Source organism: Zonotrichia leucophrys, chromosome 20 (assembly GCF_028769735.1).
Source record: "Zonotrichia leucophrys gambelii isolate GWCS_2022_RI chromosome 20, RI_Zleu_2.0, whole genome shotgun sequence".
In the NCBI taxonomy this organism is placed as follows: Eukaryota; Metazoa; Chordata; class Aves; order Passeriformes; family Passerellidae; genus Zonotrichia; species Zonotrichia leucophrys.
Window position 1 is genome coordinate 2,132,756 of NC_088189.1, and position 24,452 is coordinate 2,157,207.

The 24,452-nt window shown below is 42.4% G+C and overlaps 2 long non-coding RNA genes across 4 annotated transcripts; one reads left to right on the plus strand and one right to left on the minus strand.

Moving 5' to 3' along the window:
* The first annotated feature begins 1,083 nt into the window (after nt 1–1,083).
* On the plus strand, nt 1,084–5,397 carry LOC135456414 (uncharacterized). 3 transcript variants are annotated; one of them, XR_010442535.1, is made up of 3 exons: nt 1,084–1,130; nt 1,331–1,379; nt 4,854–5,397. It is a non-coding gene; the product is annotated as an uncharacterized LOC135456414 (long non-coding RNA). The 3 variants fall into 3 exon arrangements; XR_010442534.1 differs by having other exon boundaries at nt 1,126–1,173; XR_010442533.1 differs by lacking the exon at nt 1,084–1,130 and adding an exon at nt 1,154–1,238.
* Nucleotides 5,398–17,332: 11,935 nt separating this feature from the next.
* Nucleotides 17,333–22,790, minus strand: LOC135456307 (uncharacterized). The gene is made up of 4 exons (XR_010442499.1): nt 22,666–22,790; nt 21,474–21,591; nt 21,208–21,383; nt 17,333–18,748 (listed from the first exon to the last, which is right to left on the minus strand). It is a non-coding gene; the product is annotated as an uncharacterized LOC135456307 (long non-coding RNA).
* Nucleotides 22,791–24,452: the final 1,662 nt, after the last annotated feature.

Here is a 24,452-nt window from a genome sequence, read left to right on the forward strand (position 1 = left end):
GGTTGATTTTTGAAGTCAAAAATCAGTCAAGCCCCTGGAGGTGAAATGGAAATTCCCATTTTCCCTATAGACCATCCATAGAAACCCAGAGTTAAACCCCCTGATCACCAATGACCCTTTTCACTGCAGGAAATATTTATGTGGGGTGCCAGCAGCTTGCAGTGACCTAGAGGAGATTGTTGGGAAACAATTCCTTTCAAACATGTCACTCAAAATGGGTGAAATTCCTACGGCTGGTTCTGTGCTAACACTTTATACAAAAAGGCTAATTCCTAAAGCACCTCAGAAAATCAGGCTGCTATTAAAATCCACAAGGCTCCATCTGGCATCCTGCTAAGGAGAACTCTGCTGTGTTTCTATTCATTAGCTGTATTTTTAAGAATTGACAACCACCAATTATACACAAATAAATGGTGCAAGAGGTTTTATTTGGAGTTTTTTATTAGCTGTGCAGTCTTAACCAAGATGTTTGCAGTTGTTTTCTTCCTTCTTCCACCTGCTGATGTAAGAGGCACTTTGAGGAGATTTGGACTGATTCAGGATAAAATTTTGCTGCTGTGCAATAGAATTGAGATTATTTGCTATTGACCCAGAGCATTTAAAGCCAATAACCTGAGGGGAATTCTCGCCTGGTAAAACAAGCATGGAACAGAGGAGCTGGAGCTCTGTGAGAGGGGCTCTGCAAAGGCAAGGAGCTGCTGAACAAAGATCTGAAATCAGATGAAAGCCCAGCCAGCCTGGAGAGGAGCTGTGTGGTGTTTGCAGGGGGCCCAGGATGAGGGAAGAGATGAGGATCTGACTCTGTGTTTCAGAAGGCTGATTTATTATTCTATTCTATTCTATTCTATTCTATTCTATTCTATTCTATTCTATTCTATTCTATTCTATCTATACTAAAATAATAGAAGAAAGGATTTCATCAGAAGGCTTGCAAGGAATAGAAAGGAATGATAATAAAATCTTGTGGCTGACCAGAGAGTCTGAGCCAGCTGACTGTGATTGGCCATTAATTAGAAACAACCACACAAGACCAATCACAGATGCACCTGTTGCATTCCACAGCAGCAAATAATTATTATTTATGTTTCATTTGGCTGAGGCTGTGTTCATTTACAGGATGGATTTCCAAGGTTGGGCTCTTTAATTAGGAGATTGAACTTTGAGAAGACTTGGGTCAGTTCTTTGGGTCAGCAAGAGATTTGCTTTGCCTGATGCACAGTTAAAATGGATGAGATGTGGTTTGTTGGGGTTTCTTTTTGATTTTAGCAGGCTTTCAATTCTCTCTCCATGCACCATTTCCATGAATTTCCATTTCCCTGCTCTGCCACAGGTCTGACACTGCAGCTCCTGAAAGGTGAAGCCTGAAAAGTTTCTGAAAGGTGAAGGATTCAACATCTCCCCTTTTCTCCCCTCTGCAACAGCATTCCCAGGCTGCTAATAATGGATAAGATGGGGGCAACTTGACAAAAAATCAATGTATCACCAAAAATGATACTGGTTTGGGGTGAGGGAGATGTTTCTTCTAACCAGGGGAGTTAATTTAATTTTTAAAAACTGGTAACTCCTGTCAGCAGCTTTATTCAAGTCTTCCAAAGGTAGTTTTGTGCCTGGCTTCCTTGGTTCCTCGTTAGAAAATTGTCAGGAATTTATTCCAGAGGCTGGCATCCCTTTTGGGGAATTTCACTCTTTTAAACTAAAGAATTTTTCCTCTGGTTCCTCCTGTGTGCGATGGCAACAGTAAAAAATGGGTCCCAAAACATTTACCTTGCTCATAGGAACCAAAATTCAAATCCATAACTCACATACACTTCTTTTTAAAATTTCATTAAGCAAACAAACCTCCTCAGATTGCAGTAAATTTTCTGTATTCGCTGCTAGCTGAAATGTTTCTTAAATCAAAACAGCTCTTATGGATTTGTTTGATATGAGGAAATTAAAGTAAAATAAAGCACCTGCATGTGGAGAAAGGAGCTGCTGGGTCAAGAACAGCTTGGTTGGGAGTTCTCAGGATGTTCAGGGCATCAATCACAACCCTCAGCAGACAATTCTGGGTTGGGAATTCTTTGTTGGAATCTCCCCACATGGAAAAAAAACCCTTTAAAACTGATAAAAGGAATTGTCAAAGTGATAGTGGGGGTATTGGAGCGTGGGAACCAGAACAGAGCTGGATTTGGGGAAGGAAATTCAGTTTGCTGCAGCACGAGGAGCCAGCAGGGCCAGGGGAGGCAGCTGCAGGTTACGGGGGCAGGTTAGATGGGATATTGGGATTTTGGGATATTGGGAAGGAATTCCTGGCTGTGAGGGTGGGCACAGGTGCCCAGAGCAGCTGTGGCTGTTGTGCACCCCTGGCAGTGCCCCAGGCCAGGCTGGAGCCCCGGGCACACTGGAAGGTCCCTGGGGTGCAATGGTAAATGAGCCTTGCTTGGTCGTATCCTATGCAAGCTGTTCCAGCTCCAGAGCTCAGTCCCCAAGGGCACTGGGTGCCAGAAGCCAGCTCGCTCTCAGACCAAGGCTGCGGGTTAGTTCCTAGCAAGCAGGGAGATATTCAGCTCTTAGTGATCAGGCAGCTCTTGTGATTTCAGCTTTGCTTGCTAGGTAGCTTTCCCTTGGCCTAAGGCTCCAGCAGACGGCAGAGAGAGGAGAAGCAGAAGACGCTGGCTGTTCCACGAGTATGGCTTTATTGGAGGGTCTGTGAAGGGTCTCAGCTCTTCTTCTTCGAGTTAGTAGGGGTACAGTGTGCTACTTTATACCCTTGGCCTGGATCCAATCCTGACCAATGGCAAAGGTGTTAGAGTGACCATAAGTGACCAATGGTAGGGTTTAACACAATATTGCCTTACATGGCTATAGGGATAAGGTACAAGGCGGATGTCCCTGGAGACAGGAAACTTCTTTGCTGCTGTGTCAGCATTCTATTCTCCAAGGGGCCCTGGCTAAACCTGAGGGGTTTACTACACAATGGGATCAGCTTTAAGGTCCCTTCCAACCCAAAGCAGCCCAGAGCACCCCTGGCTCTGGCACCTGCACCAGGATGGGTTTTCTCATCACCTTTGTGTGCAAACCCAGCCCAGCTCAGGGCAGGGCTGTGCGCAGGTGCTAAAACAGGAGAGGAGACAAAGCTGCCTGTCTCCTCCAGCCTTAAAATATTCATGTATTTACAGCAGTTACAGCTACCAGCTGCATGGGTATCTGCAAATATCAGCCAGGGCTGAGCAGAAATGAGAATAAATAACCAGCAGGGCTGGCTGGCAAATCCAGATCAGTGTTGAACATGCACAGTGGGAATTGGGGGTGAGCATGGGGCACTGCATTGCCAAGCAGCTCACGATGCTCCTGCTGCCTCCAGCTGCTCAAGGAGCCTCTCCTGCTCCCTCCCAGCTCCTTTTAAAGAGTTTTTTCCTGACTTTTATGAGGCTCTTTCTGTTAAGTAGATCAGCTCACTGAAAATTCTGCTTTCATGAGCTCGAGCAGATCCGTCTGGACAGGTCTGTTTTATCGTGGGTAAGAAAATGAAATGGGTTAATTTAAACCCACACATTGGGCTGGATTCGCTGTATCTGTCAGAAAAAGCAGAAATCAGAGTATTCTCACTGTCTTTTGTGCCTGGAGAGAGCAGAGAAGCTGTAATAGCAAGAACCAAATACTCAGACTGTTCCTTTTTCTCCTGGAGCTGCTTAACACAGTGGCAGAGTCTGAATCTTTATTGCTTTTGAACAAAGCCAGTGTTTTATTTTGATTGCCAGCTTGTCAGATTTTAATAGCATAATCTATGTAGCTGAAAGTAGGAAAGTGTAGAAATAGAGTCTTTTATCTGCTTTCATATTCTAATTCCTATGAGTATTTTTGTAATAACTGCAAATCCAGGAGGTTTCTGAAACGCGTTTATGAGCAAGGCATTTCAGAGCCATGAATGCTCGCTTCAGAAGGGCCTGAGAGACATCTGAGAAGCAAGAGATGGCATTTTCCTGTGCATTGTCCTTTTCCTTGGCACTGCAGCTCCTCAGGACCCTCTCAGGCCCCAGCACACCCAGGGCACCACAGAAAAACCCAACCAGCAGGGCCAGGGATGCTCAGGAGAGCTGGAGCCGCTCTGGGCTGACAGCTGGGAAAGGTCACCAGGTTCAGTCAATCCCTGTCATTTCCAGGGGAAGGGAATGGGGACGGAGCCAGCAGAGCCCTGGGAGGGATTGAGACAGAGTAAGGATCCATCCTGAACTAGGTAAAGTGTCTGAGAGAAGTGAAGAGTCTGTGGAGCTAAAGCTGAAGGAGAGGCCGCGTTCCAGAGACAGCAAGGAGACAGAGAAAGAAAACCAGAAAAACCACGAGGTCAATCTGCCCCCGACCTAGGAATTCCTCCGATAAAGAAGAATTAGTGCTAAGTGTCATGCAAGATGAATATGTATGAACTTATTGTGAAACTGTATGCATATGCATTTGGAAGGGGGATAAAAGGAGGTCTGAAATCTTCAGGGGTACGCATGCCCTTTTGGGGAGGCTTGCGTCCGGCGCGCGTCGTAATAAAAGCATACCGGGCTTTACAACTTTTACAAGTTGTGAGGTTTCTTCTTTTCTCCGCAAAACAGGATCCAGGGTGAAGCCCCCCAGGATTTGTCAGAGCTGGCCCTGCTCCTCACAGGAATGGGAGGCTGGATGGTGGCTGGCCAAAAAATGGGATTTTTGTGGTGGCAAAGCCCCAGGGGATTCACAGCTCACATCTGATCCATCAAAACTGAGCTTTCCTGAGAAAAGTTTATCTGGGGAGGGGATTATTTCAGCCAGACTTGCAATCCAGAGGAAAAAAAAAAATCCATTTTTTGAGCTCAGCACCTTCTGTTATTCCTTTATTCTGCCAGGTTTTTGGCAGGGAGCCACACGGGCTGAAACTCCACAAGGAACAGAAATGTGAAGCCCAGTAAGAGGTGAGCTCCAAACCAGGGAGCCCTCAGGTCAGATACCCAGGTGTTCCTGCAGGGCATCCTGCTGAGATCCTGATAAATGGCACAGCAGAGCCCCACCTTGGGCTGCACCCCTGGAACTCATCACAGCTTCAAGGAATTGTGAAGGGGCTGAAGAAAAGCCAGGAGAGCTCTGCTAAAACATGAAATAAACGTGAATTCTTTGCTGCCAAGTGAATTAAACCCGCCCTTCGTGGCTTCAATTTTCCATTCATTTTCTGTTCCTTCACATCCAAACCATTCATTTTACACCCAAAACCTGAACCATTATCAGTTCATTGTAAAGCTTTCCTTGAGAGCAGTTAAAATCCAGGATTTCCCTAATTTAAGGGCCAATAAACCTTTCCTCTCTGCAAGTATTTTAGGGAGTCTCAAGCACTGCTTACACTTCATCCTCTGGATGTTTAATCTATACTCTTTTAAAGCCAATATTTTTTTAAAATAAATGACGTTAGTATAACAACATCACTTCCTAATCAAATATTAATGCTTTTCTAAATGTTTATTATGTTGTTAAATTAAATTATTTCCGTGCACGAGCAGAACAGAGGACTCCCATTCTGCAAAGAAAACGGTGTTAAATCAAATATTTGGCCGTTTAGCAACAGTTTCTTTGTTTTCTCTTCCCTTTTAATTTCCTAAAATTGAAAGGAGAATCACAAGAAAAAAAATTAAAAAGGGAAAATGTGGGTTTTTAAATTTGTTTTTTTGAGAAGGTGTATTTAAATATAGTTTATCAGAGACAATAATTCCACAGGTGCAGTGCTAATAAAAGAACCAAGAGTTACCCCTGGCTCTGAAGGATATTTCCCACCAAAGGCTGGGATTTGCTCCTTGTCAGAGCACATCTCCATAAATCCCTGCGGAGTTTGAGGGTGAAACCATCAGCTCTGGATAATCCCTCCTGCAGGCTCAGGGTGACAAATGCAGTTCCCCTGCAATGGGTGGCTCTGATCCCTCCCTCTGCAGTGCCACCTGAGGGGCTTCATCTGGTTTTTAAGCATCTTCACTGCTTTAAGACACTGCCATGAGTTGTTTGGAGCTGCCTTTATTCAGAGAATCTCAAAGAATTTCAGCACCAATTACAGCAGAGACGAGCAGCTGAAATTGTTGAGCTGGTGGCACAGAGGGCACGTTCCTGAAAATCCTTTTGTTCTGTAAAACAGCTCTGAAGACAATAAACAGGGACAGAGAGCAGAAGGCAGGAGATGAGCAAGGCAGCAAAGGAAAACCAAGCTGAGTTTATTTCTATCTCTCGCTATTTTTATTTTTTTCCATTTGGGAGCCTGATTGCTCTGAAAATTCAATCCAGTCGCCAGCTCCTTTATCAAAATTGTCTTCAGAGCTACAGAAATTCACAGAGAGCTGTTAAGATAAAGTTGTTTGGAAGTTGTTATTGCCCAGCACAAAGCACTGCCTGTAGCACTGACAATAACCCAGGAGAATTCTGGTTTGTGCCAGCACTGACAATAATCCAGGAAAATCCTGGTTTAGATGGAGAGCAGGGAATGCCAGCACTGACAATAATCCAGGAAAATCCTGGTTTGTGCCAGCACTGACAATAATCCAGAAAAATCTTGGTTTGGATGGAGCAGAGGGAATGCCAGCACTGACAAAATTCCAGGAGAATTCTGGTTTAACTGGAGAGCAGGGAATGCCAGCACTGACAATAATCCAGGAAAATCCAGATTTAGATGGAGAGCAGGGGAAATGCCAGCATTGACAATAACCCAGGAGAATTGTGGTTTAACTGAGAGCAGGGAATGCCAGCACTGACAATAATCCAGGAAAATCCTGGTTTGTGCCAGCACTGACAATAATCCAAGAAAATCCTGGTTTAGATGGAGAGCAGGGAATGCCAGCACTGACAATAATCCAGGAAAATCCTGGTTTGTGCCAGCACTGACAATAATCCAGAAAAATCTTGGTTTGGATGGAGCAGAGGGAATGCCAGCACTGACAAAATTCCAGGAGAATTCTGGTTTAACTGGAGAGCAGGGAATGCCAGCACTGACAATAATCCAGGAAAATCCAGATTTAGATGGAGCAGGGAAATGCCAGCATTGACAATAACCCAGGAGAATTCTGGTTTAACTGGAGAGCAAGGAATGCCAGCACTGCCAATAATCCAGGAGAATCCAGATTTAGATGGAGAGCAGGGAATGCCATCCAGAGTTTGAGGTCCTGCTGAGGGAGCCCTGCAGGTTTGGCACCAATGGGTGGCACTGGGGGCTTCCCAAATTCTGCAGGGACAAAGTCATGGTGGAACTGGGGTAAAATCCTCTTTTTGGAGGATTATTAACAACACCTGCCCCTCTGGCCATGCCTGACTGCTGACAGGTGTTGTTGGACACACTTTAGCTTTGATTCAGATCTCAGGAAATCTCAGCAGAAAAACCTGAATAGACCTGAAATAATACAAGTGAGAGTATGATTTTAGTAAAACAAACCATGCTGTTAGAAAGCTTTGGAAGGGTTTTTAGAATATTATTTTAGTGAAACAAACCATGCTGTGAGAAAGCTTTGGAAGTGGTTTTTTTATTTATTTATTATTAAGCAATTTTGCTGTTAAAGCAGTGCTTGGTTTACAGCAACATAATGAAATAAAAACTTCACTAAGAGCCATGAAGAGCTGGGGGGTTCTGGGTGGCATTTTGCTCCGCAGCTGTCCTGCAGGGAATGCTCAGAACTCCAATGCTGAGACAATATCTCAGCAGTGATTTGATGAAGGCCTTTATTGCTGCAATAAAAATCTGCTCCCTTTTTTTTCAGAGCACATCTTCATCTTCAAAAAAAGCACTTGGGTTTGTTCTAGACAATGTTTGTAGCTGATGGGACTTTTTTTTCCCTCCCCTATTTTCAAAGTGATGAGCTCAATTTCCAATATCGTTGTTGCCACCATTGATTTTTAAAAGAAGAAAATGAAAAGTGAGTTCAGGTGGATGTTTTCTCACCAACTCAACATCCTGAATCAAGCACTGGATGTAATTTATATATGTGGTGTTCTGAAGAAAGCATTGTCTGTCTCTGGATAAATAATTGATACTTTTTAATATTTCAGCACAATCAGTACAGCTGATGTTGCTTGGAAAAAATTTTTTTCCCTATCCAAGCAGCAAAATGTTCCTCAATTCAAGTTATAGAAAGGGTTTTTAAAATTGTGTATATAAAGGGTGATGCTGAAAACAATAAAACAGCTCTCAGATGGGAACTTGTGCAAAACACTTGCAGGAGTGGGTTTTAATTATTAACTAGTGAGGGAAAATTTGGTAAAACATCATGAAACAAGTTAAAAAAACCCTGAATTCCACAGAGAATTTTCAGATATTTACCTGCATTTAAATCCCTGGGTATTGTCACTGTTAGGGATCTTTATTTCAACATAAATCCTGCTCAGTTTACATTTCCAGGTGTGGGATGTCCTTCAGGACTTTGCCTTTTTGTGGGATTTTGAGGGGGGATTTTGAGCCTGCCACAGGTGTTGGAGATATTCAGTATTCGGTTTGCTGTGGTCAGGTGGTGAAATTCAGTTTTACAGATCCTGGCGCCATTCCTTGTGATCCTGGTGTCCTGTGACCCACAGATTGGGGTTGGTGCCATCCCTTATGATCCTGGGGCCATCTGACTCACAAATTTGGGGTTGGTGCCATTCATTGTGATTCTGGTGCCATCTCTGATCCACAGATTTGAGGTTGGTGCCATCCCTTGTGCTCCTGCTCCATCCCTTGTGCTTCTGGTGCCATCTGACCCACAGATTTGGGGTTGCTGCCATGACCTGTGATCCTGATGCCATCCCTTGTGCTCCTGGTGCCATCCTTTGTGACCCTAGTGCCATCTGACCCACAAACTGGGGTTGGTGCCATCATTGGTGATCCTGGTCCATCCCTTGGCATCAGGTGCCAGGGAGGGCTGTTGCAGTAAAACTGGAGTAACACAATATAACCGCAATTTACCATCATTTTCTTGACCCTGTGTGTCTATTTGTGACCCTTTGTGTTTATAATTATACCCACACATTGAATTTTCTAGCAGCTGAAGTGTAGGATATAAGAATGGAAGAAAACAGAGACAAATGTGGATTTTTTTGTTGTTGCTGCTCTTTTGATGTAGAATTTAAAAAGTACAGCTGTGAGATCAAGCCAGGTTTGGGTTGCAGGTTTTGTTTTGTTTTTGTTGGGCTTTTTTTTCCCCTCAACAAAGATGTTCAGGAAGTTCTTTAAATAAGGACCCTGGGCTGTAGATTTGTCATGCAGATTTCCCAGCAAGCAATTAAAGCTGCACGTTCAGAGGCATTAGATGAGGCAGATGAATTCCTGGCAGGGGAAAAGCAGCAGATCTTGAGGGATGCTGACAGCCCTTTATCTTCAGACAGGAAAGAGCCTGCCTAGGAAGCCCTGCAGTAAGTAAATTATTTACTTCATCGTGTGCCACTTAACAATTCTGTTATTTGATTGTTGAGGACTTAGTAGAAGAGTGAGAAAGCCCAATTTGTCTTCAGCAGAGTTTCTCGGGGAAGGAGATTGGGTTTGTAAGAGCAACAGGAAGTGTTTTCATCCCTTATCCTAATTTAAAGCAAATTACTGGAGGTTTTTTCCCTCTCCTAATGGCAGTAGATGTCCTGTAATGTGGAGACACTCAGCAAAGCAGTGCCAAATGGGATTTGTGCCAAAAGCCATCAGTTTGTGTCCAGGGAAAGGAGAAATCCAGAGTGGCCTGCATAAAGCTGCCCTATCTCACAGGGGTCTGTGGGGACAGAACAGCTTCAGATTGACCTAGAGCAGGTCTGGATGGGATATGAGGGAAAATTCTTCCCTGTGAGGGTGGGAAGGCCCTGGAATGGAATTCCAGAGCAGCTGGGACTGTTCTGGATCCCTGGCAGTGCCCAAGGCCTGCCTGGATGGGCCTGGAACAGTGGGAGGTGGCCCTGCCATGGCAGGGATGGGATGGATTCCAATCCAAACCATTCCCTGATTCTGTGATATTTCCTGGGATTTATAGACAACCAAAACTTATTTCCAATTCCATCACAAACCACAGGAAATCAATGCAAGGTTCTCAGTTTGCTGTGTGCTCCTGCCTCTGCCCACAGCCCCTGCCAGGGCCTGCCCTGGTGCTGCTCACAAATACACTCACACCCTCCTGATCCTGCACAGTTCAAAAGGGAGCACAGAACACCACCAAGCCCAGTGTTGTTTTTCATTCCCATTTATTTTTCTTTGTGATTAAACCCAGCTTTTGATGTTCCAAAGCATGAGTGCATCTCCCTCACCCTGAGCTAAAGAAAACCAAACCAAACCCAGCCCCAAATCCTTTCTCTGGTGAGCAGTTCACTAGAGGGTCACCCAGGAACAAGCTGAATGTGATCTGAGCCTTTCCAGCCACTCCCCAAGTGATCAAAAATTCATTTCGGCCAGGTCACTTTGGTGAAACAGAGAGGTGGGAACTCCCTCTGTGCTGGAATGTGAATTTGCTGCACTCCCTCTGCACTGGAGTTCTGTGTCTGCCTGCAAAAGTATTTCACACAGCTATTTCTTATTTCCTGGGTGAGGGAGTCCATTTGGCTTTAAACCTCCAGTTATTTTACACCATTGCAGGGAAAAATAAGCTTGTTTCTAAGAACAGGCTCCATTTGAGAGTGTAGTTTGTTGTGTAATGAATTCTCTGATTTGTGGCAGCCTCAGAGACTGTAAAAACCCTTCCAGCTTGCAAACCTGAAGTGCTATAAAAGTTTGAAGGCATCAGATATTATTCAGGGAATTATTGAAAATGGTGTTGTTGAATGGCTGAAATGAGGGGAAGCAAATTTGCATTGAAAACAAACAAAAAGCAAGAAGGGAACTGCCAGGGAGCTGCCAGGGAAGCAGAGAAGGCAGAGCTGGCCAGGGAAGGGCTCAATCTTATTTTAATGGTCAGGGTCACCTGTGCACAGTTTTATCAGGGAAAATCACAACTGGGCACACATGCAAGGGATATATTGAATAAATGCAAAATTCTCACTGAGTCCCCTCTGTCTCTGGGGGTAAATTCAGATTGCTGCTGTTTGAATGGGCACAGGTGAACAAACACCCACCCACTTCAGGCCTTGGTTGGGATGTGGTGTTTTCCTCCAGGACTGAGCAGAAATCATCATTTTATCTTTGATTGTACCTCTGGAAAGACTTGGGATACAAATCCATCCAACTGATCAACCATGGATGTATCATTGATCTAACCTGGACTCATTTAGTGATTCCTATTCACTAATTCTGGCCATTTGACTCCAACACTGCACGTGCTGTTTGTGTGCTGATTCTTGGGTAGAAATTCCAAATAATCAAATTCCTGCCCCACATTTCCAGCACAAGCCACTGCCCTGGTTATTCCCCAATGATTCTGAGTCTCCTTTGTCCTGCAAGTCAATAAATTAGTCATTCATTATCCTGCTAATGAATTACTGGCCTGGAGAAGAGACTGCTGTGACAAGAAGGAGCCAACTCAGTGTTAGCAGCACAAATGTAAAGCTTGGAATTAAAGCAGAGCTAATATTTAATCTTGCTCTCATTTCACCTAAACTGTTTGAGCTCAGGATGCAGCTGGAAATCACTCCCAGTGAAAATTCTGTGACAAAAAATATAAAAGTGCCAGTGACCAAAAGGAAAGATTTGAAATTAATAATTCAGAGTGGCAGAGATAAAGCAGCCACATGATGCAAACAGAACTTTAATCAGATGGAATAGTTCTGTTGAGTAATAAAAGCAAAGAACTTTCTTGTCTTAGGGCCAATAATTCATTTGACCTGACAGTTATTTCAGAAGGCCTGGATGGCTTCAAATGGGAGTTTCTGGGGGATGCTGTGCACTGATAGATTTGGTATTTGGCAGCTATCACAGCACTTTATTCCTGAAATAAAGGTTTTGTACTCCAGGCACACAATTAGACACAAGCACTGCATTCATCTCCTCTTGCCTAACTTCCTATCATTATTTGTCAAAATCTTTTCTCACCATTCTTTTGGCCCTGTCAAAACTGGATTACTTTTCCTTTAGAAAGTGATTCAGCTCAGCTGAAGTTAGTAGGGTTGGGTTTTTTCTCCATCACTTATAAGATTAGCTCTGATAATGCTGCTTTTGCTGCAAGCACCTGCAGAATCCACAATGTGTTAGCAGGGCAGGGTTTCATGTCGACATCATCTTTTTTTTACACACTCTGTCTTGTCCTTCTCCTCCTGCTCAGCTACACAATGTTTCTATATTGTCATTTAATATAAAACAATATTCAGAGGGTGTATTACAAATAGAAAATATCTTCCTCTGTGCTAAGATCAAGTGCATGACAAAGCACTTTGATTTATTTTCACTCCATAGCCCTGTCCATTTTGTGTTTATCCCATAAAACCAATTTACACTGTGCTTTAATGTTTTGCTTGGGTTTGTTTTTTGTTTCTTTAATCAGAAATATCAGAGATATAACAGCTGACAGAATAATGCATTGGGAAGATGTTTAACTAGGAAATTATTTCCTTCTATTTTAACTCTTTGTGAATTCTCCTCAGAAAAGTTAGAGTGAAATGCAGGACTGATTTTTTTCCTCCTTAAGTGATCATTTAATGGTGTGGGCAGTCTGAGATGAGGGATGCTGGAGTCTCCAGACAGAGATTACATTTAATTCTGTGGGTAGTGTGGTTTGATGGGAGGGATGCTGGAATCTCCAGACTGAATTACATTAATTCTGTGGGCAGTTTGAGAGGAGGGATGCTGGAATCTCCAGACACAGATTACATTTAATTCTGTGGGCAGTTTGAGAGGAGGGATGCTGGAATCTCCAGACACAGATTATATTTAATTCTGTGGGCAGTGTGGTTTGATGGGAGGGATGCTGGAATCTCCAGACACAGATTATATTTAATTCTGTGGGCAGAGTGGTTTGATGGGAGAGATGCTGGAATCTCCAGACACAGATTATATTTAATTCTGTGGGCAGAGTTGTTTGAGGGGAGGGATGCTGACAGAGATCCGTGCTGTGCCTGACCCTGCTCACTCTGCCAGCCCTGGGATTTCCCTGGCTGCAGCACAGGGAGGGAATCCCTGCTCATTTCCCTCAGCCAATTCCAGCAAAAGGGTTTCACACCATGGAGAGCAGTAAATCTGTGCAGGGCAGAGGGGATGGCAGCCCTGCCCACAGCCACTCTGCAATAATCCAAATAATCCATGGGTTCCTGCTGCAATTTACTGCTCAGCACAACCACATTTATTCCCTGCACAGACAGCACTGGTACCATTGGGAGCTGCTGATAAGCAAAGGAGAGGGAAAGTCTATTCCAGCATTTCCAGGGTCCTGTCACCCATAAAATCAAAGGGGAAACAGTTATAATGCTGAAAGGTGCTTGCTGTGATGAAGGGTTACAGTGCAATGAATTCCCATGGGCAATTAGACTCATTCAGAGCCTGATTCCATACAGCAAATGCTGCTGGGGCTTTGATGTAGATTTTTGTTCTATTAAAGGTCTGTTTGCATTAATCTCAGGGTGATCCCATTCTGTGCATCCACAGAAATGTTGGGGAGCAGGGAGGGCCACAGGGAGTGAGTTCCTGCCTGGTCTCTTTGGGGAGTTCCTCGCACTGACCTGAACAGACATTGCACTGATGTATGGCCAAATGAAAGGATTTCAGGCACAGGAATGGCTCTAAACTGGTTTTCAACCATTTTTATAAATGGAACACCCACCAGTTAAGGGGATGAGTCAGGGTGGTCTCTTTAAAATGTGCTCAAAGCTGCCCAAGGAGTGAATTCAGAGTGTGGTGCCTGTGATGCTTTGAGAGGCTGAGCTGGAGCAGGACTGGATGGAGATAAGGAATAAAGCAGGGATTTATTCACAGGATCTCCTCCATGGATGCACCTTGGGCAGCACCAGAGCCCAGCCAGGGCTGCACCCAAGATGAACCAAAATGGCCCCAAAATGCACGAGGGGCACGGGCTCTGTCCCTGGGATCAGTTCTGCTCCATTTGCACCTTGCAGTTCATTGTCCCATCCCAGCTTCAGCCCAGGCAGTCCCATCCTTGTTTTTCTCTCTCCAGCCCACGGGGTTTGTGCTCCTGGGCTGAGATTTGGGTCATTTGTCCTTGGTGCCCAGCTGGAGCAGGAATTGTTTTGTCTCCCTGCTCTGTGCACAGAGCCCATTCCCCCATGTGAAGCTCAGACCCACACACTAAAGCAGCACAGAGCCTGAAAATACAAAAGCCAAACCTGCCAAAGCTGAGCCTCCCTCCTCCCCCTCACAGGGGTGCTGCCTGTACCATCAGTAGGATGAAACACTGAATAATTGAAGGGGATTGAGCTGGATCTCCAGAACAAGAGCATTTCCTGAGTGCTGGCAGGATAAATCACTGCCCCTGCCTGTAATCACTGACAGCCTCAACAGGCTCAGCCTGGCACATTGGAAAAGCCAGTGCAGAGAGTGAGGGTGAGTTTCCAACATCAAATCCACTTTATAATTGTTGTTAGATACAGCTGCAAAGCCCTTTGTACCTCAGAGCAAACCTGCTGCAGCAAGGCAGGCAGGTGTTACCTAAATCAAGTTTTAAGCTTGTGTTAACAATGAGAACTGTAGGATTTCTGATTTAAAACACCATTTCCCCCACGCTGGGTTATGTTGCCATAGAAAACAAAGGCAGGTTTTTGCTTTTATCTCCCAAAATGAGCAGTGCAGCTTTCAAAGGTGAATATTTGCAGCGTTCTGCTTGGTGTATGGGCTGCTGAGGATAGGTCAGATAATAGGATTATAAATTTGGGGGGTTAAAATTATGATTTTCCAACGACAGATGGAAATTGATTGTGTTTTTCAGCTATGTAACAGCAGCTACTTCTGGAAATGTGGGATCCTGCCTGCATTTTCCAAGGTCTGGGTGCCATGGATGTGTGTGAAGCTTCCATTACTCTCTCAGCTCTGTCTGTCTGTGCAAATCTCCAGGCTCAAGTGATAAAAAAAAAAAACAACAATAAAAACCCCAAACCTTGGAGCTGGTCCAAACATTTCTTAATTTTATTTTCATTTGCAACACTGAAAGATTTTGTTGAGAGATGGTTTCAGCACAGTGGATCTCCTGTCAGGAGTGGAAATGGGGTGGGTGTTGTTGGGTTGGGGTTTTAATGGGATTTGTGCTATATCTATATATTGGCTCAAGCACTGCACACTTTGTTTTACAGATTTTTATGTATTAAGAACAATTTTGGCAGGTCAGAGCTGTGTATGAATGGAGCTGTGTTTTGTCTCATTGTAGGATTTTCCCTGGGCTCCTCCTAAACATTAATTATGTGTTTAATTATCCCCCTTGGAGCTCTTTAGGCTTAATATAGGAAACAAAACTTGCGCATTCCAGTGTGGGAGTAATTCTGGATCCTTCAAGGTTATGGACAAAGTGAAATTACTGCACTGTGGATGTGTCAGCAGGGCCCAGCCCTCCCCAAAAATCTGCTGCTAAACCTGGGCTGAGGCTCAGGGCCAGCCTGGGAGAAGTCCCCACAAGTTTATTGCCAGGTAAACCTTGTAAGAAACATCTCCAGGTTCATTGTGATACAGAAACGTTCCCCAGATTAAAACCTGTTAAATGGGGAAATAAAATTTGCTGCATCAATCACCAGCAACTGAGAGCAGCTCAGACCTGGGGAAATAACAGGTAATGAAATCAGTCTTTTATAGATTCTGAGAGTGGCATTCTGGGCCAATTTTACCTTTTCTGCTGCCCTGATTTCCTGTTTGACTTTTGCTGCCAATTGCTTTAGCCATTGATTAGAAGGGAAGGATGGGAGCACAGCTCTGAATGAGGGTTACACATTTCACAGTGCTGTTAAATGTGAATTACAAACGCCAGCAGGCAGGATTCACCTGGCTGAGGCAGAAAAAACCCTGGAAAAGTCAGAGGGACAGGAGGACAAATGGGAAATTCTGGGAATTGGGGAGTGCAGATTCCTGAGCACTGCTCCAGCAAAGGGCTCCAGTCTTTAAAGTAAATGAGCTTGTAAAACCTGAATATTCCTACTCAATTAATTGAAATGGCCATTAATTGTTAAATAAAGTGGATTGTACTAATGGGCTGCATAAACTGAAGAATTAACACCTCAAACTGTTACAATCTTTCTGGTCTGAGGTCCCATGTAGAGAAAAGGAAATGAACAAAAGAAGAAAAAAGGTAAAAAAGGGGCTGTAAAATGAGGAGTCTGCTTGTGCTTGTTCCACTCAGCTTTCCTTCACTCCTGTGTTCACCACAAAAAAATTTGCTCAGTTTTTGGACCCTACAGAGATTTTTTAGGTGATTTTTGGGGTGACAGCACTTTTCCTACCTCCCTTACTGTGATTCAGTATCAGTATTTCAATCCATTCCTCAGTCACTGAGACAGCTCAAAGATGAAGAGAGAAGAAGTTCAATAACCACAAAGAATTCAAAATTATGTATGATAAGGATTAGGACAGTGGAGGGAAAGGGAATAAAACCTGTGAAGTTTCAGGTCTGTTTCCAAGCAAAATTCCTCAAGGGAGCAGGGAAAAAACTACGCTGCAGCTAAAAATGAAAATGGCAAAATAAAATATACACAAAAGGTGAGAATCAGGTGTTAACTACAAAATTCGATTTTGTGCTTTCCCAGCTGGGGGGTTTGAGGGGTTTGGAAGCAGATCAGAAACCAGAACACAGAGAGGGAGGAAGAGGAAAGGGGAAAGAGGAAAGAGGAAAGCAGAAAGGGGAAAGGGGAAAGAGGAAAGGGGAAAGGGGAAAGGGGAAAGGGGAAAGAGGAAAGAGGAAAGGGGAAAGGGGAAAGGGGAAAGGGGAAAGAGGAAAGGGGAAGGGAAGGTGGTGGATGCAGAGGATTCCACGTACAGTGAGTTTAGGGTGATATTGCCATTTGTGCTGTGAGAATTGGGAACCTGGCACCATTTTAATGCTCTCTTGATTGATTCCTTACACCCCAAACACCTTTTCTGATCATTCTGACTGAATCTTTGCATAAATCACTCAAAGAGGGGACACAGCACCAGCCAGACTCTGGCTTTGCTATGAGGAATATTTGCTAAGAGGTGCCTCATTTGCATTTTCATTGCATATGCAAATGTTTGTTTTATTTATCTCATAGAAGACAAGGCAGGCGAGGCTGTGCTAATGAGCACTTCAGTACAGCCACAGAAAATGCCACCAAAACAGCAGAAATAAATTAAAAACCATCACACCCTTTTCCCTTCTCACTCCACACAAATCCAAGCCCCAAATTATCAATATTTTTAGGACAGCAAGTCCTGTGAGGAAGTGGCAGAGAATTAATCAGAAAAATCCCAGCATTGGGATCTGCCTGCTCCCAAAGCTTTGCTGATCTGGGCTGTGAGCAAAACTGTTGGGCAAAGAGTTCTTCACACAAAATTGTGAACATCAGTCGAAGAAAAGAAGAAACACCCTCACAACCCCGCATTTTCTGCCTCAATTGTCTTCTGTAAAACTGAAACAGGCCTCTCTGCTGAGGGTTTCAATGAGCTGGGATATTTTAGGTCTGAGGTGCTGGTTCCTCTTTGAACAGAGCTCCTTTCATGGGGAACACCAAAGAGCCCTCAGGTGACGGCAATGCTCCCTTACAGCTGGGTTCTTCTTTATCAGCTGCTGCAAAATCTGAGCCAAACCACTCAAACTGCATTTTCTGGTTGCTATATAGAGCTGAGAGGCTGAAGCTGCTCTGGGCAGGAGAAACAGAACTGTTATAACCCCGAAAGAGCTGTTATAACCCTGAAAACACTGTTATAACCCTGAACAATCTGTTATAACCCTGAAAACAAAAGGCCTGCCCAGTTTGTGCCTCAGACTGGGAGCCTGTAAATTCACACAGAAATGGGTCAACTCTCCAGGTGTCAGGGATGCTGAATTAAATGGTTGTAAGGGAGCATTTTGTGCCATTTTTTAAAGTTTTGGGACATTTTGGGGTCATCTTTGGGGCAGTTTGGGGTTGTGGTCACTCGCGTCACTCAAAGTTATTTTAGGCCATTTTTGGCCCATTTTTGGCCAATATTTTTGGCCCATATTTGTCAATATTTGTGGATAATTTTGGTCATTTGGGGCTATCTTTCGGCCATTTGGACCATTTCTGATCGTTTTGGTGACCTCTTGATGGAAGGAATCCCTGTTGCTTTTTGTGTTTGTTACAGCCCCAGGTGGAGGAAGGCCCTGTGGGCCCACATCCAGGGCACAGGGGAGGGTTTGGGGACACCCGTGGGTGTTTGGGGATACACAGGGCTCTGGGGACACCCGTGGGTGTTTGGGGACACACAGGGCTCTGGGGACACCTGTGGGAGTTTGGGGACGCCTGTGGAGCTCAGGCCTTCCAGGGCAGCAGGAGAATCTGGATCTCCTGCACCATCAGAGCATCTGCCACTGATCCCTTGGAGTCCTGGGGACACCCTGGCTTCCCCACTGCTTTATTCTTTTCATCCCAGGGCTGAAATTCACTGAAATTCCACCCCAGCCCAGGTTTCCAGACCAGGAAAATCAAAGTGTGGCTCAAATGGGCGATGAGGAAATCACTCCATGGATGAGCTGCCAGCTGGGCCATAAATCACATTTCTGTAAACCAGCCTTCAGCTGGAGCTGAGTGCCAGACTGGGCCTTTTTTCTCTCCTGTCTTCTCCCTCGTAAATCTCCACGCTGGTTTGTATTTATAGGCTGTGGAGGAGGGAGCAGGAGTGGGTTTGGAGGCATTTTCCTCCCGCTTGGCAAAGCTGGGTGGCATTTCAGCAGAAATGTTGTTATCCAGGGCTTGGAGAGCACAGCAAATGTGAGGAATTCTGCAGGAATGGAGAGAAATTTTTATTGCTATATACTGAGCTTGATTTACCCCAAAATTCCGCTTTTAAATAACAAGCTTTAGGCTGTGAGAGTAGGATTTTCTTTAAAGTGAGACTTCACAACATTTGTAAAATATGGAAGATAAGACAGAGTCTGCTTACAATAGAAGCCTTGTGTGGAGCATAATATTTACTTTAAGCCCTAAATAGAGCACAGAATGCAATAAAAATATTTTTAAAATACTCCAGCAATAAACAAGGAAACAGAGGGAAAAGGAAAATAAAATCCAAGGCAGTGTATTGGTTTTTTGTCAGCAAGGCAAATACACTGCCAGAAACACTGCTAAGAAATCCAACAGTCCAAATTAATTTTGGTTTCTTCTGTATTAAGAAGAAATCAAGACTTTCCAAGATATTATTCTTGGAATAAGAAAAGGAAAACTTTGATGTTTCTATAAACATCCTTTTTGTTTCACTGCAGGAAAAAATACTTTTAACACTCTATTTAATATAATATTAATGTTTATATAATTAATATTATAAATACTTTCAGGTAAATACTCAGGATGAGTTTTTTCCTGTAAACCAAAGACAAGAGGGAAGGAAAAATGTTGCTTGTAGATATTCCTCACTGGAATCCCAGGGCCAGGAACATGCAGAAGAGATTTTCACCAGATTTCTCTGCAGATTTGTGGAAATTGAAGATATCACTGGTCCCTCAGTGCCAATAATGTCTCTGAGAGTATTTTCTCCCCTCCATTTATTTATTTGCAATTATCAATAAATCAATGGGAGCTTTCATATTTTATCAGAGTCGTTTGAGTTTAAAGCTCCCAAGAGAAGCACAGAGAGAGAGTGTTTAAGTGGTTTTATCAATAAATTGCTGAGATTTTATCACTTTTAAAACATGGCACAAATCTTCTGCTACAGGTGTGTTTTTGTGAATTTTCATTTACTGATGAATCTTTACTGATGCATTCATAACAAGCAGTGATTTATGGACATTTTGTTCCCAAATAGCAGGATTTTGAAGCAGGATTAATTCTCATTGGAATCACCACGGAAGTGTTGGGATTGAAATTCCTCCGTGGCTGTAATTAGTTATAAATCACATTTTCACTTGATTGCTGCTTTTATTAAACAGTGGTGCTTGTCTGGGAGGGGTAAATCAAATCTGTTATTTATTGGGCCAAGAACAGGGAGAGAATGAACATTTAGGCATTTTAAATTTCCAGTTTCTGCCCAGCAAAGACCAGGCAGGAATCTGGAATTAAACCCTCCCAGGGCCCTGATTTTCTCTCTCAGTTTTGACCTCTGGGAACCAAGGATTTGCCTTTGGGCTGCATCACTCAGGGAGGTGTAAAAGATAAATAGCTTCAGTGTTATGCAGATTTTCTGCAGAATTTTACACACCAGAGATCCTGGGGAAGATCCTGGACCCCGATGTTTTAAATTCTGTGTGCAGAGGCGCCCTGAGGAAAGGTTCATTCCTCACCCAGCAATTAATTGGAGTGGTTGTGCACACACAGTTTTAGCAGTTCTTATCAAGTACAACTTGGAGTGAACCAGGTCTCCAAGGTTTTGGGGCAGTTTCAGCACATTTTGGAGAAGATTTAATTTCCCTCCTTGTCAGCTGCACAGTGAAATCTGAAATGAGCCTGTTTCAGTGGATGAATGGCTGGAAATTAAAAGGCAGAAGTAGAAAAGATTAAATGACTTGGACTCTTTCTTTCTCCCTCTTGCTCTCTGTCACAAGTCCTACATTAAAAGCTCAGATCTCAAAGTTTTGGATATATTTAGCTCTTAATTACTTTCTCTTTAATTACTTGGCACCAACTAAATGCAACCTCATTAAATTTTAATGTTGTTCTAATAACAATTATTAATTTGCCCTCTCAAGAGACATCTCAATAATAAAACTGTGGCCAGTGTTGACAATGCAATAGAACATTGACAAATCACGGGGAAGGGAATTTATAGAATTTATAATCTCTGCCTGTAGGTTCTAAGATCCTTTACATCTCAGTAATATCACAGAGAAAAAAAAAATCTAATTGCATTCCTAACATTTTGTGACACCAAAGCCTTCTATCACAAAATCATTTGGGATTGACAAAACTGTAGCTGAAATGAGAATTCCTCAAGAAAAAGGAGTTTTGCCTGAATAAAGTCTGATTTTTTTAATCAGTGTGAAGATTTCAAAAGAAGCAGTGTCCCTAAATCACCCATTGTATCTGCAAGAGCTTCAATAAAGAACAAGAAAAAAAATAATCCCCTAAATAGAAATGTTTGCTAATGAAAAATGTGAGATATAACAAGTCTTCAAGTTTAATCAGCCCTTTAATTTAATGAATCATTTGCTTTCCTTTTATTACTTTACCTTCACACTCTCACCTCCTGCTTTTCCTCCATGCTCCGAACCATATAATCAGAAAAACTTTGCAATTTAATTATCTTACCTCCAGACTTCCTTTGTAATGTGTTGATAATTTGTCTGTAACAGAGAGGAACATTGGACCCATTCAATTTGATGGGTTTTTTTTTCAAATCCTTCTCCTTCAGCAGCTCTTACAAAGTGTGTGAGGAGCTCCAGAATTCAATGGATTGATTGGCTGGGCATTGATTAATCATCAGCCTGCATTGGGGAATAGTTAAACCCTCAGCCAGCAGATAAAAATGGGCATTTTGCAGAGTTTAAGGAGTGTAAGGGAGTTGTTTCATTGACCTGTGCTTTTCCTGGAGGTTTGATTTGGGGTTTTTGGTGTTCTTCAAGCAGCCTGGGACTGTGATCAGCACCAGGGCTTTGCTGTGTCACTCCTTTGCTCCTGATTTCAGGGACATTTCTTTAACACCAAATATTGCCAGGATTAGAAACAATAATCTGTGCTCAGAGCACTGAATTTAACACCAAATATTGCCAGGATTAGAAACAGCAATCTGTGCTCAGAGCACCTGAATTTAACACCAAATATTGCCAGGATTAGAAACAGCAATCTGTGCTCAGAGCACTGAATTTAACACCAAATATTGCCAGGATTAGAAACAGCAATCTGTGCTCAGAGCACCTGAATTTAACACCAAATATTGCCAGGATTAGAAACAGCAATCTGTGCTCAGAGCACTGAATTTAACACCAAATATTGCCAGGATTAGAAACAGCAATCTGTGCTCAGAGCACTGAATTTAACACCAAATATTGCCAGGATTAGAAACAGCAATCTGTGCTCAGAACACCTGAATTTAACACCAAATATTGCCAGGATTAGAAACAGCAATCTGTGCCCAGAGCACTGAATTTAACACCAAATATTGCCAGGATTAGAAACAATAATCTGTGCTCAGAGCACTGAATTTAACACCAAATATTGCCAGGATTAGAAACAGCAATCTGTGCTCAGAGCACTGAATTTAACACCAAATGTTGCCAGGATTAGAAACAGCAATCTGTGCTCTGAGCACTGAATTTAACACCAAATATTGCCAGGATTAGAAACAGCAATCTGTGCTCAGAGCACTGAATTTAACACCAAATATTGCCAGGATTAGAAACAGCAATCTGTGCTCTGAGCACTGAATTTAACACCAAATATTGCCAGGATTAGAAACAGCAATCTGTGCTCAGAGCACCTGAATTTAACACCAAATATTGCCAGGATTAGAAACAGCAATCTGTGCTCTGAGCACCTGAATTTAACACCAAATATTGCCAGGATTAGAAACAATAATCTGTGCCCAGAGCACTGAATTTAACACCAAATATTGCCAGGATTAGAAACAGCAATCTGTGCTCTGAGCACTGAATTTAACACCAAATATTGCCAGGGCTTTAAGATCTGCTGTGCTTTTGTTATTCCAGTCCAGAGCCATGAAATATTACAAATATTTTGCTGCAGAGTGGTTTGTAGCTGCACACCAACCTGGGGAGGAAACTCCTGCCCTTGTGCCCTGCAGGTTCCTGCTGCCCACAATTAACAGCAGAATTAATTGCAAGTCACTGTCACACTGCCAAGCAGGCACAATTCATCCCTTCATTATCACAAATCTTCTCTGTCACCTCCTAATCCACCCTTCATTCATAATTCCGCTGCTTCTGGCCTGTTTATGTTCCCGGGGTGATTGATGTAAACTCACTTTATGCTCAGCAGCTGTTTTGCATGAAGATTAAAACTGGAGCAGTTGGTGAGTCCGGACAAAAAAGGGACTCAGAAAAAACAAAATTCCCAGGACTGGCATCTCAAGAGTAAACATCTTTTATCCAAATTGTCTCCTTTCCTGACCAATTCCTTGGGAATAAATTTAAACCAGATTTTTCTGATTTTCAAGGGTAGCATTATATTATTATTGTATTTTTAAAAAATATATATTAAATATATTTTATATATTCAGCATATATTGAATATATAAAATATATATTATATATTACATATATATTAAAAACATATACAAATATATTTATATTTAATATATAAAACCAATATATAAAATATATTTTGTATATTATATATATTTAATATATAATATACAAAAAGATATACAATAATATGATATTATATATATAGTTTTTGTATATTTATAAATATATATTTATTGTTTATTGTATAATTATTTATGTATTATATATTACATATAAATATATTTTATGTACTTAATATTAATATATTTTATACACTATATATAAAATATATTTTTATATAATATATATTAATATATATTACATAATATTAATGTAATATTATATAAAATATAATATTACATAAATATAATATTACATAAAATATAATATTACATAAATATAATATTACATTACATTATATACATAAAATAGATATTTAGATATTATATATAATGTTTTTATATTTTATATATATTTTATATAATGTATATTAAATATATTTTTATTTATTTATATTGGTTTGTTTTTTTTTTTTTTTTAATCTGCTTTCTACAAAAGAAGGAAAATTTGCCCTTCTTAGTCTGTGAAAGGAAAACTGAAGGAGGCTGTACATGAGCAAGGCCATGGCAGGAAAATGAACTGCCAGCACTTCAGAAAATTCCACATTCCACATTCACAGGGATCTGAAGCAGCCAAAATTCCTTCCTGGCTCCTGCTGGGCTGGAGTGTGAGTTCAGCACTGCCAAAATTCCACCTGCTCTGTGCAGGGAAACCTTTGGAGCAGCAGCTCCTCAGGAATTGCTGCCCCAGCCCCAGTCCCCAGTGAAAATCCCCAATTTTACCCTGCAGATCCACAGAGCGATAGCAGCGTTAACCTGTGCAAATGCTGAGGTGTTTTCTCCAGGATTGTGGAGAATTCATTCATTACTCTTTGTCAAATATGGTTAAGATCCATGTGCGTCACCTTAATTAAAGCCTGTGTGGAGAGGAGAGGGATAAAGGGGGATGAGCAAAGAGATTTTTATTGGCTGGGTGAAGAAACAGAGCTGTGCTCTGCTGCCATCACCTTTAATAAACTCTGAAACTCTGATAGGGCCTAATCTGGTCACAGAAATTGAAAAAAGGCACGATAGCAAAAATGAATAAGGAAGGAGAGCACCAGGAGGCAGAAGCATAATTAGAAAAGCTCCCTTTATCTAAAAATTTCATTAAAAACAAAGCAACACTCAAACACACAGAGATATACAGGACATAAGTTTTAATTAAAAGTGCAGCTGCTGCTTTGCAGGCTCAGCACAGAGCACAGGTTTC